The sequence below is a fragment of the Dromaius novaehollandiae genome, chromosome Z (genome assembly GCF_036370855.1).
Source record: "Dromaius novaehollandiae isolate bDroNov1 chromosome Z, bDroNov1.hap1, whole genome shotgun sequence".
NCBI lineage: Eukaryota > Metazoa > Chordata > Aves > Casuariiformes > Dromaiidae > Dromaius > Dromaius novaehollandiae.
The window spans coordinates 47,551,120-47,570,733 of NC_088132.1; positions in this window are offsets into that span (position 1 = coordinate 47,551,120).

Sequence of the window (19,614 nt, forward strand, 5' to 3'; positions counted from 1 at the left end):
AATGAAAGGACTGCAAAATTCAAGTTTGTTAAAAATAGATGTGATAGTTCAACTGATTTTATAACATCTCACAAAGCTGCTTTTACTTGTTAAAAGTGACCTGCCATTCAGACGTTTTCCTTCCATTTTGTAAAATCTGGTTGTTTTGAAGTACAGGCATTTGCCTGATCATGAAATCCAGCTGCCTGGAAAGCTGGGATAGATGGAGAAAAACATAAGACATTTACGAAACTGGTCTCTTCACTGCTAATCCTTGTTAGTAGGCCAGTGGTGCTTGGCACTGTAGAAAATCAGTAAAGAAGCTTCAGCCTCCTTAAAACACCGCAGTGAATATAGTACAGTCCCTGCTCTGAAGCATATCCAATCTTGTTAGAGAAGACAAGGCACGGGTTAGGAAAAAGAGACTGAATATTCAAACTGGCGGACAGTATTAATGCTGTAAGAATCCCATTATTTCTACAGGATTTTACTGCTGCTGTTTTTGTTGGTTTCCCTCATTAGGTTAGATTTAATCTTATGTAACATCATTAGGTTAAATCCTTTTGGAAGGGTTATTTCAGGAAGAGATCAATGGAAGGACAAAGGAAGGGGCAACAGGAGTCTAGCATCGTGCAGCAGACATCAGAAATATAGGCAACATGTTTCAAACGAAGACTCCAGAAAGCAACCTGAGAGCATCTTGGGTGTTCTTTGCTCTGAAGTTTCACTCAGAAGGATGATTTTTAGGATACACTCTCATCCTAAAAATATCCATATGAAAAATGATACTCAAAGCCCTGCTGACAGAAGTGCACAAAAGCTTCATCTGCAAATATTTTAATAACTGATTTTGTCCTACTATAATACAAAGCCATATGGCTAAGGTGAACACAAATATTAAACCAGTACTCCCGAGCTTCTCAAGTTTTTGCTACTAAAGGTTTGTACCAGATTTGAGATCATAAGACATGACAGTAGGCTGCTACTATATATCTCTAGAACTTTAAGCATATTCTAACACCACTTATCAAACTTCCTGAATATTTAACAGTTGCCAATTGCTGGATGACATATCTAGGCATATTAATAGTGAGCTGATTATAAAATGGATTGAGAAAATGCTGATGGTCACAGGCTTCATTAGGTACAGATTGATAACCAGACCTGTGATCTCCGCTTTTTTCCAGCCGAATTATCTATCACTGTAGCAATAAAGCGAAACTGCACTAGAAGAAGGCATTTCCAATTGGCAGATTCAAGATCTCAAGGAAATACTGGGCTCTGTTTTGTACTGAGGAGTGCCGACCATTCAGTTTATCTATTTACAGGTCAATGCCAATTCAAATCAGTAATGGTGCCAGAAAAAACCTTTGTTAAATACCTGTAGAATTAAAAAGTTTTACAATGCACCTACGCACAACACATACACAGAGCTTTCTTTCCTATTACAGACACCTTCTCAATAGTATTATCTTGATGGAGAGACTGAATTGACCCATCAACTCCTACAGGCTTGCTCAACATCCTGAACCAGGACCTTTGCTAAATTTATAACCTATTCTGTGAACCATTTATCAAAAATTATCATCAAACAAGTGTCTCAGAACAAAAAGTTGGTTATCTGTTAATCAAGATATTAAGAAGTAGCTTAACTGGAACTTAAACTGCAAGATGGAGAAATACAGTGCTCTTGTTCTCTCACGCTATCTCTGTGTAGTAATTGAGGAACAGTTCTCCAGTCAATACAGTTCATCCTGTGCTCTAGCAAAAGCTATTGTATTAATTATTTATCAGGAAACTTGGCATCACTTTCTACCACAGATGCCACAAAGTTGAAAGAAATGTGTCTGACTGCAGCCTGTTTCAGAGACCTGAGTTCTTTAGCCTTCTTACCCAATGACTTGGTAGCATTACAAAGATAGTCTGCCTCCTCTTTTGTTCTTTACTAACTCATTAAATTGTGTCTTTCTTTTGCCTTAGCTCTAGCTGCCCGAGGTGTCTCTCTGATGTTCCACACTTCCAACATTATGACCTTGGGGGTTAGCATTTAGCTAGCATGTTAGTCATTTGAAGCAATTTAGCTCTTCAACGTCAAAGGAATCAGTAGGACTTCAGCCTTATCACTTCTGCTTTTTTGAGCTGCTCAGAATAGACCCACCTGATAATTTGGTTCTCATCAAATTTAACCAAATGAGACTACATTCAGATCACATGCTACCTGATTTCAAAGTCAGTGCCACGGAACACAGCTGCTCCGTAAGGGAAAGCAGACTGAGAGCCAAGAGTCACAGCAAGGCAAGCAGAGGTAGCGACCTCACCAAGATGGGTGCAGCTCTACAGTATCCCAACAAGAAGATCAAACCAGGTCCAGCGACGGCAGCTAGGTTCAGCTGACAGTCCAGATTGCCATGCAGGTCTGTAGTGATGAGACAAGCCCAAGGTCAAGATAACACAGTTTACAAAAGTCCTGGCCTGACTCCAGTAGGAGCCAATGCAATCAATCTTTACTTGTGCAGCTCTAAGTGCTGCAAAGGGTCCATGTGTATAGTCATGGACTGCCAATATGGAGAAGGGACTGGTCCTTTTCTTTCAGACATACATAGTAAGATGTATAGTACATCTATATGTATGTAAGTATGTATACATACATATAGTAAGAATGTTTTTTTGTTTCACTGTCTGAACAATTGGGAATAACCTTCTTCTGAAGAACAGTATAAAAGAAAAAAGCTAGATGAATTATTGTACAAAGGCTGCCAATATCCAGATCTGCCTCAAATTTTACTCTGCATTGCCCTGCTTGTGCTCCTAATGAAATTAATGGGAGCCTTGGTATTGACTTGAACAGGCCATATTTTATAGGCTTTATTAAATTTTTCTTCATTATAAAGTGATGCGAGTTCAAGCAGTTTTCCACAATGCTGCAAGGTCACTTCACTACAGAAAAGGAAATGTCCATGCTAACATCATCAAAAAACTCATGCAGGGAAGTTGCAGAAAAGTGTGGTTTAAAGGAAAACACAGAGGGTGGTTTCTCCAGAGGCTAGAAAGATCCATATTGCCCTGTAGAAAATTATTGTACCTGATAAGTAGCCTATGCCTATTGCGAAGGATTTAAGCCTTGGGAACAAATGGGAACATTTGAAGCAGAACATCGGTACTAGCTCCCTTCCAGAATGTCTGGCTAATTACACATTATGATCTTGGATTTATATATGAACAAATTTCCCTGTGAGCAACATTAATGGCGAAGGCAACCAGCATCTATTCATTCACAGAAGACATGCGGATTGAATAACACCCTCGGCCTCCTGTTCATTTCTTGATTGCACTGCCCACTGACTCACTTAAGTTTTTAAACGAAAAGTGGTTGCACATTACTAGGCTTCCCACTGCACAGAAGCAGCCATAGCAGAAACCTTTAAAGTGGGCTTTTCTGTAAATCAAGTCTCCCAGGATACAGTCACAATGTGGAACTAATTTGAGCCACTGCTGGAAAAAGTTCTGTGGATAGCAAAGGTGCTCTAATTGTTTTCTGGTCAGTGGAGGCAAAAGTCAAAGCACTGGCCCAGGTACCATACAGCTTGCCCCAAAACTCTCATTTGCATTCTTAACCCTGTCAGGAGTCAGCCCATAGGTAAGCTCCAGAGATGCTTATGTATCTATCAGGGTGCCAGTTCTCAGGACTCTGAATGTTTATCTCAATAAAAAAGTGCAATGTAAAAGCAGGATAGCCAAAGAAAGGTTATTTTCTATTTCCAAGTGAGTAACACCACAAAAGCATGGTATCCTATAGTCTCTTTTCTCACCTGCAGGACAGTTGTTAAAATGACAGTATAATCTATTTTACATCAAGCTCCTCCTGATATGCAATATTTTTTAAACTGGTAAACACATGATGCAAGATTGGTTTCCAAGGTTAGACTTTTCATAAAGGTGTCTGTGACATGAACATGATCTAATTTCCCCATTATACAAAAGCTGTAGTTACCACCTCAAGTATGTATTTTACAGCTAATGTTGAATTAAGAAATTAAAGGGACACTTCTGTAGGGAGCCAAGAAGATAAGGACAGACATAAACAATTCAGGATTCTCATCGAGATTCCAAAAAAAAAGAACACGCTCACTATACAGCACTATTCACTGCTGTTGGCTGTAAACCAATGAATATACAATGGAAAGGGGCCAGAGTAGACCTTGCCTTCCACAGTTCCTGCTCTCCTGGGAAGGACAAGGAGCTTTTTAGCACAGGTCATTAAGGTGGTGGAGTTACTATGAGAGAGCAGAAGGGCAGGAATAGGGCTAACTCAGTCCTTCACATGTACAGCTTGCTGCAATGGACCTCTGACTCTAAATCAAGAATCCCTTACTCAGAGCAATACAACACAATATTAGTTTTACTTCACAGCATTTTATTCGCCTAAGGACTCAAGACCAGCTAGGTCTTATCCTACAGAAATCAAAGGGAAATTTTACCACTGGCATGCACATAGAAAGGTCAAACCCTTGCGGAATGGTACATCCCTATATCTAGCATAAGAAAATAGGCACAAATTTCACAAAATATGTGAAAATAGGAAATGTAAAAATAGAAACTGGTAACGCTATGTTGGCAATTTGCTCCAATGTTAGGGAGGGGTAAAAGTTTCATCTACAAAAGTCCTTCCAAATGATTTCTGCTAATTTTTAGGCACTGGAATATTTTAGACCAGTACATTAATTCCTTGTATTTATGAGTTTTGTGACATGTTTTATCACAGTATGCAAAATATGGTATTTTACTGTTTTTTAATTTAACATCTGATGACTGGAAAGCAATAATCAACTTTACACTTCAGTTCGTATTAGCTGAAAGGCTACACATACATGTAGGTGTCTCAAGTGTATCAATTCAATATTAAAAGCTGACAAACAAGAGTCAAGTGCAAATCCCAGATTTTCAAACAGAGGTCTTTTTGTTCCAAAGGAGATTCAGGAGGAAAAACTTTTTTTTTTTCCTGAAATATGCCGCATTGCTTTCCATCAAATCTCAAATATTATTGTTTAAACATCGTATTGTCTTTCACTTTGTTTTGTTTTAACTAGGCACGGATTATTTTTGTCACTTAAAGTATATTTCTGCTGCTGCCAAGTTCATTTCAGACACAGTAATGAAAAATTAGGTAAGCCTGGAAGAAAAGGCAAACCCTGTGAGTTAAATACCAAGGGATCAGTGGGCCCTGAGAACATGAACAGGAAAAAGTATGCCTTTGGAAAAACCTTCTGACAGTATCGACCTCCTGGCTTATTAAACTTCTACACATGGAAAAGCATATATTTACAAAACGTCTCACAGGAAAAATACCTGAAACTATGGTCCTGATTTTGAAGCTGCATTCAGTGAAGTAATAACTCCACACCAAGTAACCTACAGAAAAAGGTACTGCACTAGTGCAAACCTACATTGTCCCTGTGAGCACAGGTTAAACGCCCACCTTTCTTCCAGATATTACGATTCATGTGGTTCCAGGCCAACATTATGCCTAACTGATACAAATTAAGCTGGAGAGTGCTCCCTCTTTCCATAAGCATTATGTATTATTGCCCTTACCCAAATATTATGCTGCGAGGCAGATCTTCACTGCTTGGCTCTGGAAGCCACTTCCCTCCACTCCCTAAATAAGACCTTGCCTTAATTAATTAAAGGTTCATTCAGAAAGTAGCACATCTTTTTTAAAAGCATCACTAAAGCTGTTCATCACCCTGAATATTCCTCAGAACTAACCTGTAGAAGGCAAACAGATCATTGCCGTTTCTCTTCTCAAAAATATGCAAAGAAAACAAACCCAGGTGCTCACTCTCCTCACAAAAGGAGGAGAAAATCTCAAAGATAAAGAAAATGTTGATTTTTATATATTTCACATAGGAAGACCTTGACAGTAGGTAACAATACCTTTTCTACCAGCAATAAAATATGATTATCATCACTGATGACAAAAGTTAATAAAATATCCTAGAACATTAATAAAATAAAACACAATGAAATCATCTATAGCTCTTTTTAATCAGATGTTTTTACTGTGACTTTAAAGAGATAAAAAATAACAGCCCTGCAGCGTTAAGCACACTCAATAAAAATCTCTGCCATGGTACAGACTTATAATAACTGAGCCTTCATATTCATTTTTCAAGCCAAAGGAGTGGGAGTTATGTGTTTACATTAACTGTCTGAGTGAATGACATTTCTGCCACCAAACAAGAATTTTAAATGAGTGGTAAATGTTTTTCAAGGTGAGATGAACACACACAAGAAGGACTCTCTTTTTCTGTCTGTGAAGATCAGTACTGCACGGTCCTTGTGGGATTTGGTGAAATTCTGAGCATTCAAAAGTTCAGGTTTATCAGTTTGGACTAATTAGCACAGAATTCCCACTCCTTCTACATTAGCCTGATTCTCCACACTGTAGTACCTGCCTGAGGTAGTTTTCATCCATACGCAGAAAATCTGCAGTTGGTTTCTCAGTGGGTGAAATGAGGTTAGCTCAGGGCCTCTGTAATGTGGCTACATTGCTTCTTATCCCTAAGTCACCTTAAACATAGCTGGGGGATCTTCACAGAGTAATAAAGTGTGCAGTGTAGACATACCTCTTGAGCAGAAATCTACCTCATGTTAATTGGAATTCAACCTTGGAAGACCTTGTGCCACTAGAAAAAAAAGCAGAGATGTTACCACTAGTACTATTTAGCAGCCTGCTTTCCTTCAGCTATGCCATCAACAAGCAAAGATATCACAGAGCTATGCTATGTCCCAGGACTCTGCTCAAGAAAGTGGGGGAATGAGACAGCACTTGAACTACCTTTTTCTCCAGCCAACCACAGATAGTGGAAGGCAAACTTTTTGCCTGTAAGTCTTTCACATGGCCTATAAATAGTGAGTTTAAGACAGCCAACATGATCAAAGGGCTGTTCTGCCATGCTGCAGTTGCTCTCCTGAATATCCACTACACTAATGGCTCCAAAGTAAAAGACAAGGGTAGAACGTGGTAGGTAGCCAGCTGGGGAAGTCTCTGCCTGGGCCCAAAGCACTGAGAGTGGATGGAGGACACCGAGACAGGGGGACAACAACAACAACAACAACAAAAACAAAGGAGAAGGTATATTTAGTTAATCTTCTGACAATCACCACCTTGAAAATAGCATTTACAGAAAATCTGAAATGCAAGACATGAAAGTTTGATTTGACACTAGAAGCAAGAACTGAAACTAATTCTGATTAGATGTAACCTAAAAAGGGGATTGGTGATCTCAGGCCTGATGTAAATAAAATTGAGGAATGAGTCACAAACCTGAGAAAATCCCAAGAATGAGTGCAGTATCATGCCAGAACTACTTATCAATACAAAACATATTGAGGCTGACAAAAAGAAAAGAACAAAAAGTGATAAACTTAGCAATAGAAAAGAGGAGGTAAAAGAATTTAAAAAGATGGTTGCCAAAAGGGCCAGAGAGTAATGACAGTTAAGATGACATAAAATACTTCTAAATCAAAAACAGAGTAGGAGCAGAGGAGTATTACTCCTTCAGACATGCAAGGCAAAGCTTATGAATTTGGGGGCTGATCCCAGTCTTGGTAGTCATGGCAAACTGGGAATACCTTTTTACCATAAACCATCCTATCAGCTAAAGGGGAAACCTTCACTTTTCAGAATGTTTGTGTGCTGAAAAAACACTGCAAATATTCATATGCATTTATACCTAGTAAATCACATTTTTCCAGAATGCTTGTGCACCCTGAGAAATCGAAGTTGATGTAATGGGTTTCGGGGCAGGATGGTTATAGCTGCTGCCTAAACGTCGAGGAGGCTTCATAGTTAGGGTCTAATAGCCTAAAGATTATTATAAATATTGCCACTCTGTGACTCACTCATGACAGAGTGACTTCAACACACTGAACTTTGAGTTCAGAAGCAATTGTGTCACTCTTGTCCCTGCTTTTCCAAATATTCAGGGCTACAACTGAGGATCTATATTATGATTAATGTACCACAGGTATTACGTCCCAGAGGCTAAATAATCCTGGCAGCTATATTTCTACTCAGTTTTCCCCTTATATGCTTGAACAGGATGGCTTATTGAAGAAGAACAATAAAACATAAAAATCCATAATTTATCAAGTTTACCACACTTGCAAATTTTGATGCATTTTCTTCATGCTATTACATCTCCTCAGAGCATAATGAACAAAATGACAAGTGAAAGAAAATGACAGCTTTCACTGAGAGTTTATTAGGGCTTTCTCAGTTTTAAGACTTGCATACATTTAAATACAAAGTATTTATTTACTTAACAATAATATCTAGCTCTCAGAAATACCTACACATTCTCTGACCTCAGTAGCAGGCACCAGGGCACAAAAGCAATCAAAGATTTTCTAAAAGCTGACATTTAACAGCATGTGAGATAGTGTTTTTCAGTGCAATCTCCTAACAAATCTGAATATGCCATTAACAGTATCTGAGGACACAGTTACCTAGTTAACTAGAAGCTCCAGATTGTCGGCTCAGCTATGTGCCTATGAAAACTGCAGAAATTTACTCGAGGAACCATAGATTCCAAACCAACACATGGTTAGGTTGATAAAACTGACCAAAGGGAAATTAAAAGCCCTGCACAGCCACAAGGATTCTCCAAGCTGCTTCGAAGTGAGTCAAGAGCTCTGCCCCAGCGTCTCTCCCAGGTTGAGCTTTAAGAGCTCCCAGCCGCACAGACACCGCCAGACAGCCCTCTGGACGCCCAGCTGAACTCTCCATTTTCCTTACAGGGTCAGGAGGATCCCCAAGAAAACTGACTGCACACGGGTCAAAGGCAACAGGGCATGCTGACAAGTGCAAATCTCTTATGTCTCACAAAGAAAGAGGCGTGTCTGTGCCCACATAAAGTCGCTTAGCTTGCCACCTCCAAAATTGGAACAGATTGTAATTTCCAACGGTTGGAACCTCAAGTTGTCCAATCTGTGACACAGATTAGTAAATTGTCTTTCAACCAAGGACAGACAACATCAGACAGACACAAGCACTACTGTTCCAGGTCTTCAGCTCAAACGTTTAGGTCTGACTCTATTGACTTTAGTATAAAAATATTTTCACCAGCCTGAGACCTGGTTTTCCACGTGCAAGAGAAACTTTTATTGTCATGCTCCTTCAAGTTCATCACTTGCTGCTGTGGCTAATATTGTGTCCCACTGAGATATCATTTATCATTTCACTTAACTAATACTTTCCACCCTAACTTCTGTTGTGGTATCAGGTGGGAACTCATTTTCTTCACGTAATTGCATCCAAATACAAGCTGAAGTTAAATTCACTTTTCCATCTTTTCATTTCAAAAGGCCATTTCTTTTGAGTTTATATGTAAGTAGTTTTCTTCCCATTGTAACATTATGTGCAGAAACAATCCAAATCACTTGATAATTGTTGCTTTAAGTAATGTATTACTGTGGAAATGTAATAGTTGTAAAGAGTGCAGAATACATTAGAAGGCAATTGAGTTTAATTGTAACCCTGGGACTATTTTGCGGTGCCTGCAGCTGTTTTTCGCATGGAAAAAGCACAGGTCCATGAGATATTCTTTAACAGCTACTGAAATTGTACAGTGAATCTGATGCTAGTTTTCAACTCCTGGATAATTTTTACTCCAGAAAATGTTATGATCTGTAGTACTGAGCCAAGATATCACACTGAAACAGCTATGCTACATTTGATTGATCTTCTGTTTTTTTTCCTGTTCCTCAAAGGAGATATATCACTGCATAATGATCTGGGAGGTACAGAACCCACTAAATCAAACTTTATAAAATATAAAAGAGGAATTTAAAGGTGTCAGAATTGTATTATAATAACATCCAGAAATACATACAGCACCTTATCTTTAAGAAAATTATTGTTCTATAATTCCTACAAGATCATCTAATGTACTTACATCATGGTATAGGGCTGGATAATAAACTGGTGCGAGTCTACACTGACTTCATTAAAAATGTATACCTTCATCAAGACTCTGCCCTTATGTCCTTTGTGAAGTATTTTTAATGTGATAAGCTTGAGGTCAGTTTATATTTGTAAATGAGTTTCATTGCAGTATACTAGAAAATGAATATCTATTCTTAATAAAACAGACCTGTAAAAATAAACATGGCGACTTCAAAGTTATGAACAGAGAAAATTATGAACAGTGGTAACAAATATGCCAGAAAATCCCATACCATGGCAGGTCAAATGTAAACAGAAAACTAAGAGGACTTGCATAAGATGCTCAAGCAAATACTCTGAAGTTCTTCAAATATATGGGAAGCAATGAAACAACAAGGTAATCAAGGAGATTGTTTGATTAGGTAAAAGAGACACTCAGGGATGATAAGGCCACAGTAGAGAAGCTCAGTGAATCCTTTGTATTAGTCTTTGCTACTGAAGATGCTGGGGAGATTTCCACATCAATACATTCTTTGTAGCAGTGAAGTCAAGGGAGCTAGCTCAATTTAAGGTAAATATTCAGAAACTATTACACAAAATAGAGGAGCTGGATGTCAGTAAGTCACCAGGGCCAGGTGAAATTCACCGGATAATTCCAGAGGAACTGAAATGCGCCACGACCGAGCTGCTGGCCAAGCCAAGGAACCCACTAGTACAAATGGCCAGTGTGCCAGAGGACTGGCGAATTGCTGTCGCAACTTTAAAAGACGCCATAGGGACTACAGACCAGGAAGACCAGCTTCCATCCCTGGAAAGACAGCTGAGTCTACAGTAAAGAATAAGATCCCTGAACACTGAGGAGAACTTGGGAAAGTGTCAGCATGGTTTCTGTAATGGGAAACCCTGCCTCACTGGATCTCTGTGAGAGGGTCAATGAGCATGCGGACAAAGGGGGCCCAGCGAGTGCAGCAGTACATTAGGGTTGTCAAAAAGTCTTTGACAAGGTTCTACACTAAACATTATTACAGCAACTAAATTGCTCTGAGATTGGAGGAAAGGTGGATTGAATGGAAAGCTGGTCAAAGAAAAGTAAGCAGAGGGCAGGGCTTGACAGTCACTTTTCAGGATGGAGAAGAGCTAGCAAGTTGAGCTAGTAAGACTCCAAAATGCCCAGGATCAGTGCTGAGACCAGTCTGATTCAGCATCTTCACTGACAACCTGGAGAAGAAAGTGAACCACTGAATAGCAATTCATCTGGGGAAAATAATCACTTCACTGTCACCACAAGGAAAACCCAGACTTTTTTGGTGTTAACACAGTCAAATTATTCTTAGATTCTTTATGATTTTGATGTCCTGTCCCATCCCGTCCCCCCACCCCCTGAAAAAGATACTCAGCTACTCATTGCAACTGGCTGATGATTAATACTCTGCCACAAGCACCTTTTACTTTACCACATCCTCCCATGTCATAGAAAATGATCTTTTTCACTTAACATTTTTCAAATAAACAAAAATGGCAAAATAAGAATAAAAATCTCAGATTAGATTAGGTAAATATAATCACAGTAACAACCACAACAATGTTTATACCCCCACTAGAGTAACCGTAAAGCTACTCATAGAATTAAAATACTGCATCAGAGAATGTGGAAACAAGCATCTTCCTCCTTGTTTATGTAGGTGGTGAGAAGAATCACTAATGCTTTGACTGCTACAGTTAGTTAAAAAACAGTTATTTAGCTAAGATAACATTCCCATTTTCTTTCCAAGAGCTCCTAGTGCATTCATTGTTTAAGCAGGTCAACAAGATTGCAATCTTAAAACTGTAACAAGAATGGATTAAGATAGTGCAGTGGTGACATGCTGCAAATTCTAAATTCAGGAGAGATCTACAGCACCACAACTTCCAGTGAAATTTCACAATCACTTCGTTTTTCCTCATTAAGTAAAATTAAGCTGTCACAAAATACAATGTTAAGCATCCTTTTACATTTAGTCATAACTAGCCATTTATTACATGTCACTGTCATACAATTTCCTTTCCTCATCATCCTTCTCTGGTCGTGTGTCCAGTTTAATTCGAGACCGCTAGATGAGCACTAATTCTTCCCCAGGAGTCCATCAACAGTTCATCTCCTTCTTGACAAGGGGCTCAGTCCTGCCTCTATGGAAATCAGGGGAGTTACAAAATAGGGGAGCCAGTTTGGTCCCCAGGTTGCAGCCTGTTACACAAGGAGGAGAAATACTGTAGAAGTTTGTGTTTAGATCTGGTAAAATTCTTAGGCAACTTTAAGTAATGATTTTGAGATATCTAGTCCCCAGAGAGGACCATTTATGAAGAGGGTTAAGTAACTCTCAATGCAGCCACAACATGGCTGTTGGGATGGGCACTGCGGATTTTCACACACAGAGGTGCTACAGTGCATAAGGTGCCAAGGCAGAGCAGAGAAGGGGCTAGGGCAGTGTCTTTGGCTCCTCCAGTCGCTCTCAAACCTCAAGACAGTGAGCTTAAGGTCAAAAAAACTTAAGCAAAAGCTACCTAAGTATACACAATGGGAAATGCTTAGGGCAAAGGAAAAAACTCCCATGCCGAATATGGACCTTGGGCAAAGAGTTGGGATTGCAGGCACAGCACTCCATTCCCTCAGCATCCAGCTGAGACCACTTTGAGGGTAAACACTTTCATTTATTTCAAGGAACTGAACAGAAACAGTGCTTCTCCTTTAAAATGGTGGTGATGTATACATCTTTTATATAATACACAAGCAGAAGCTCAACTTCAAATCTCAGTCATCAGGGTAATCTATTAAGGGGACTAAGACTGCGGTTCCAACCCTTTCATCCTGTGTGTTTGATTGTTGAAATTATCCAAGAAGAACAATTGAAATTCATCCTCATCTCAGCAGCATACTCTTCTTGCTTGTTTGCCAAGTGAGATGCTCTTTGCCTCCCTTCTGGCACTATAACTAGCACGTTCTCAAACCACACAGCAATAGAGCTTCAGTGAGGGAACTAGGAAGTGCCCGCTACTTCTCTGCACTAGTACACAGCTCGGTGACTTCTCCAGGAAAGTGGGCAGCATGGGACTGAGTTTCTCTGCACTTCAGAATGTATTTAAAAAGCTCTTTCACACATTAGTTCACCATTAAGCTACCTTAGAAAGGTGGCCACCACCGCTTTTTTCTAAAAATGTATCACATTTGAGAGCGTTTTGCAAAAGGCCTGTCTTCTCCATGTGAAAGAGGTATGCTGTGAGCATATCTACCAAATCAGCTACCTTCAAGATTATTCACTTCTGCAAGGGTCAAAATTGCACTCTCCAGGCAGAAAAAAAATGGAATCACTCCATAATGAGCCTAGGGGTAAAGTAGTGATGGCGGGAACTTGCATTATGGTGTATTAAACATGAGCTCCAGGAGGAGCTCATCCTTTCAGAACTCAGACATAATTATACCAGCACACTTTTCTCACATTTTTCTCATACTTGAAGAAATGAAGATACAGCTACAAAGCACAGAGCAGCTACTGTGTGGCAGTGCCCGATCTGAAGAAGGCATCCTGAACAGCACGTGGAGTATGTTTTTAAAATTACATAATCAAATGTTAACTTATCTGACGATTTTGCAAAATCACTGAAACATTTTATTCAATGCTTTCTCATCTATATTGACATTTCAAACTGTAATTCTAAATATATTTCATTCAATATGATCAAGTATAGCCCATATCCAAAGTCCATACCCAAGCATAATGTGTACCTTTTTCTGTTATTTGATCTTAATCCTCCCTGGAGTTCAATACATTCTTACTGATATTGCTCCAAAGAAGGCAATTCTTGAAAGCAATCAGAAATCTTGCCTTTTTTTTTTTTTTTTGTGTGTGAATTAAATGCTAAAAAACAATGGTGGTACTTCTTACGGTGATTTGTGTACATACTTGCCTTACTTTAAAACACATCTGTCTCATTCACTATAAAGTAAGAAAAAAAATGCTTGAAGCCAGGTCTTCCAGCAAGCCTCCTCTCTCATTTATCTCATCTGTTTCTGCACCAAAGAAAGTTAGAGTCAAAATGCATTTTGCTGATAGCTGAAGAAAAGATTCTGAAGTATAACTGGTTCTCCTATAAAAAATATCAGTGCTAAATAATACAGCTATACCCTGTTATTTGGATTTTATTGTGCCTTACTTTGTAGAAAAAAAAACCCAAAACTGTACAATGCCTTATAGGAATGAACTGCTGCCTACATACAAAATTTCATTATTGAAACACACATCAAAAATACATTATCTTTGATTTCAAACATACAATATTCTTCAGTTGCAGATGACTTGCAATCCTCTTAACATAATGCTTGATTCTTTTATGTAGGAGAAGTACCTGTCCTACGTGTGTAGTGGTTAAGTGAATACTACGTCTTGGACTAGCATTTTTCTGGGATAAAAATTGACAAAAGATTATTTTGACTGCAATCTTATTTTGTTGAAAGGACAAAACATGTTAATGTAATGTAATGTAATACAGACTCATAGAATAATTTGGGTTGGAAGAGACTTCTGTCCCTGAAAAGCAGGACCACCTTCAAAGTTAAAGACTACTTTGAAGTTATATCAGGTTGCTCAGAACCTTGTCCAGGAGTTCTGAATAGCTCCAACCATCCAATACCTGCCCTAAGTCTGGATAAAGCCTTAAAAAAAAAAAAAAAAAAAAAAAAAAAAAAAAAAGTGTCAGAGCTTGCACCTATGATGAACTTTTTTATAACAGATAAGGTAACAATTTTTAGGGGAAAGGGCTTGTGAATTTATACATGCATGTCTCCCCTTGACAGTCAGGTTATTACCACTTTATTACCATTGAAGAACTGATTCCAAACCAGAATGCTCCATTACTCTTAAAAGGCAAGTTGTCCCAACAGATATTATTTTCATTTGCCAGTTATGCTACTTTGTGATATGGTAGGCACATTCCATACATACATCTACATAAAGGTAAAATGAAAAAAAAAAAAACATTAACCTGTGTCATGTTCCCAGCAACTACTACAACCTCTTTTATTACAATTCTAATTTCCAAGGAGATTATGCTTTTATGATTCGGCTGGGTCAGAAGTACATGTTATAAGACAATGGTTGCACAAACCTTTCAGCCCGGCATTTTGAGTTGCTCAGATACAACAGTACTACATATCTCAAAATCTGATTTTACTCAGGATCTTAGCAGCAGCCAACGGGTGGCAATCACGTTCCCTAGGCACTCAGCGAGCAAAAGTGATTACATGCCATCAAGAATTCCACGCCTGTTCTAAAAGAGACTAATGTCTCTTGGAAAATCTTGTACAAATTACAGACAAAAAGAGAACATTAAATGCGGTGATTAGCCTATCGGCACTGAACACACTTTGTTATAATGGAGATAAGGGAGCAATGCTGCAGTTAGGGTTTTTGTTACATGAAGTGTGGCTTTACCTCCTGAGCTCAGCAGTAGTAGAAGGTTCAGCTTGTGAACAACCAATAAAATAAATTAACCTTCCTTCTGTTTAGACTGTTAAGTATCTTATCACCTAAAAGTACACATTTGGGACTATCCAGCCTGCTTTTATGAGCTCTCATTAGTCATGTCAATTTGACAGACCTCTCATGATCAGCTGTAAAAAAGGAGAAACTTTTGTGTACCCAGGTACTATGTGGTGACCTTGCCTTACAAAACTGCGCTTATGCAGAAAATGAACACGCTTCTTTCCTTTTGACCTGCTTCTCAGTTGAAGTCACCAGGTGCAATACTTTCTTCCTCATTTCTCCTGCGCAGTTTAACTCCTGATTAAATCATATTTTTCCTCCCATTTGAACTAGAAAAGCAAGTAAATAAATACATTTTATGAAAGTCAATAGCAGCCAGTCTTACAGTCTTTCTACTCCAGTATACTTAATACCTGTTACTTCACGTATTTTTCTTCAAGGACCAGCTTTGTACAACTAATTCACAAACTCTAGCAATACTCTGCTTCCCTGTTGTACTTTTCTCAGTGAAGTAACCCTGCAATATAAAAACAATCCCCTTATACTATATAAAGTTTGGATTTTGTTCTGCTTTTCAGGAATACACAAAGATAAGGCCAAGAGATTAGTGGAAAACAGTCCGAGTATAACAACTGAGAGCACCATAGATCCTTCTCATCACTTCTGATTTCAAGGTACCATTGGGCACAATCTACTTAGAATAGTGACCTTTCTGATAGCTCCCAGAAATGGCACCAAATTTGACGCCTCTTTCTCAAACGCGTTGAAAAGCCTTATATTCTGCTTCAGCAGTGACACTGCTTTCCTTGAGGTGAGTATTCCAGTTTAAGTCACTACTCCATTGATTCAAACCAGTCCTTGTGGGAGATGAGACACAAAGAATGCTATTTTTGTCCATTCAGATAGTCTAGTGGTAAATCCATCCACTATCTACTACATATCAACAGAAATGACATTCAAATCTCTTTATGCATTTTGTGTAAAACTGCACATTCTAGTATCACAATTCATACATATATATATATATTTCTATAAGCTTTTGTATATAAAGAAACAACTATGATAAAAAAGTTAGAATTTTTTTTTTGCTTACAGAAAATTGATTCAAGTCAGTCGCCGCTTATTCAACAGGTCACTGAATAACTCTGAAAGAGAAGAAAAATTTCCCTTAAATCTTAGTACTTTAGATTTGTTTTCTTTTTTCCTAAAATTAATGTTACCTTTGTAATTATCAGTATAGTCCTATTCTAGTCACATCTAGGGAATACTCAAACCCCCAAATAAACAATGAAAAATATTCATGAGTGACAGTAAAATGGAGACTAACTAGTAATAATGGACCTTGTTTTTCATAGAAAAGAAACCCAAATGTGTGGGCTAGAAGGGTGCATCAAAGAACGTGGCTGGAACATTTAAGCAGCATATTCCTTCCAAATATTTATACACCTCTTACATACTGATTCCTCAAAATTACTTCTGACTCTTTTTAGTTTCTATGCTAAAAGTTTTGAATCTAATAAGGATCCCCTGAAAAAATTTGCAGCAGTAAAACAAAACTCTAGATTGGTGAAGATGCTGAACAATTATGGATGCTTACATATATTATAATGCAGATTTCACAATGTGTAGCCATTTTTCTAGGACCATACATTTCCCAGGCTACTACTATGTGTTCAGTGAATTAAATGGTTTCTTATTTCAATTTCAGTAGTGGAAAATCTTAAATCTAATGCATGTTTTTATTGAGATCCCGATTAAGTAAGTATCAGTAATTTCAGATGCAAAACATTTTTTCTGCTAAAGATGACCAGAAACTGTCAAATGAAACATGCCTGTAAATCTGAACAATCAGAGGTGTCATAATCAAGCCTGCTTCTGCCCTAAAGGAAATTCAGTTTCACAAAGTAGAAAATCTCTAGCTCCTGGCAGTTACTTGAAAGACTGGTTTTATACTGCGGGTCTCAAGTGAGCCTCCCCTATTCCAGATAAGACCACACATCCAGCTCACGCCTCAGCTCGTGTCACAGCAAGATCCTCATAAACACTATCCTTTCCCTTGCTGCTGCTGCTCTTCCTCCTCTGCCCTGGTTTGAAGAGTAAGGAAGCGTAAACCTGGGGCAGCAGCTCTCTGGAGTCCCAGTCTGGACAACAGGAGGACCAGAACTTAGGGCCATGCCACAGAGTGCAAACACTCTGTATCCGAGAGCCTCGGAGACCAGGGGAACCAGAACCAGCTGTCTCCTGCGAATGGAACCTAACCACAGCAGTTACGATGGAGTAAACATTTCTCATGCTTTTTCTTTTTTCAAACGGCTCTTAGTTAAACTCCTCCTGCAGAACACAGCCTATTGTCAAAGATTTTTTGCAAAATGAAATCTCTGTTTATCACCAATCCTCTATTTCATTTTATAAACCTACATTACAAGAGAAAGTGTGCTTCTACTCTATTAAAAACCTAATTCCTATGACTGCCAAAAATCAAAATTAAAAGACCACGGACTAATGCATAATTGTAGCCTTTCTTTTGTAACATTTCTTACTTGTACAGATGCTATGCCCACTTTAAAACTGAATCAATGCTGAAATGCAATAAACATGCTTTTTTACACACCCAATTGCATGACCCATACATAACCTGTAATTTACATGACACACTACATGCAGTAAAACAATCAAGATCAGTTCTGCTCCCTTTCCTGATAATTTTTGGCTGTTGTTTCAAGAGCATATCTAATCACTACACAATTTCCTGAGAAAAAGAGTTAGCCCATGAAAAAGTAAATTGTTTCCTTGGGGCTAAGGACAAATTATAGATGACTTCCAGCTAGTATTTTTAACAAGGTCTTAGCATGCACCAATAAAAAGAAAATCAATGTATAAAGTCTATCTTTATGCACAGAAATGAATAGTTATATGCTTACACGGTTTCCCTGTTTTCACTTTACCCAGCAGGCAGCAGACCTGTGGGGACAGTCTCATTCTCAGGAAAAAAATTCTGATGACTTTTTGAGAGTCCTGTGATAGCAAAATTGTTCCGTATCATGTGGCAGGTTGGCAGCAAGAATTATAGGTCCCAGGAAGTCTCATCTGCTGTGACTCTTATTAGGCTTGGCAGTCAGCTTTGCAGTGACTTTTTCGTGTTAACACAGAGAAGGCAAGTAAGTATGGAGAACAGATGGAGAATAATCTGCTAGAGGTTATTATCCATGCTATTCCACGTCTAACAGGAGGAATCTCCCCTGTCCTTCTTTCCTATCAGACCTGTGGCAAACTCCCCTTACACGGGCTTAACAGATTTTCATGAGTGGGGTGTCAATCAAGAGCTTACACCCTGAGCATGCTACTTATTGGGTGGCTTTAAAAAGCCTAAAACAGTTTTCTGCTTTGAGGCATTAAAATGAATTGCACTGCAAGTAACCGCAGCCAGTTCCTGCAGCCTGCACCGCAGGATCAAGGGATCATCCGACACACTCTTCCTCTACAAGATCTTACAAGTTAGAGCAGCGTTTTTGAGTCAGCCCTTGTCTGTCACAGAGCGATGCCACGAGAACTGCAGGCGCTTGCCTGCTCCAGTAACGGCTGCAGCAGAGCTCCACAGTCACTCTGTGACATGTCGGAAGACAGGAGATTCCTCCTAGTTTTTGTCTGTCTGATTACTTAAAATGAGAAAAATCAAACGGCAACATCATTTAATCAAAAATCAGCAAGCACAGAAAAAAACAACTGGCTTAGCCTTTTGATTTTTTTTTTTTTTTGGTAATGTAAAAGAACAGTTTAAAATACAGAGTAGGGACTGTATTTGGCGTGAAACAGTCTGTGGGAAATCAGATTTTCAATTGGGTTCACACAGCTTGACAACCAAAGACATGACAAGAGAAAGAAAATGTGGCCTGCATCAAACACTAAAATTACCATTTCCTCTTCCCTCGTCTTGCAGAGAGTGTGCTGCTGGACATAAAAAAAATGTGAACATCAGTTCATTATTTCTGATTTTGTCATAAAATGCAATTTATTGATAAGGCACTTGACAAAACTGGAGCGACAGTAGAAACAATCAAGTTAAATCAACCACAATGAATATGTAATTTGGTCAGATCTGCTGGAGTTACTGACATTCTCTTTCAGTTTCATTACTTTTCAACCAAAGCTAGTAATTTCATATTATTTTGA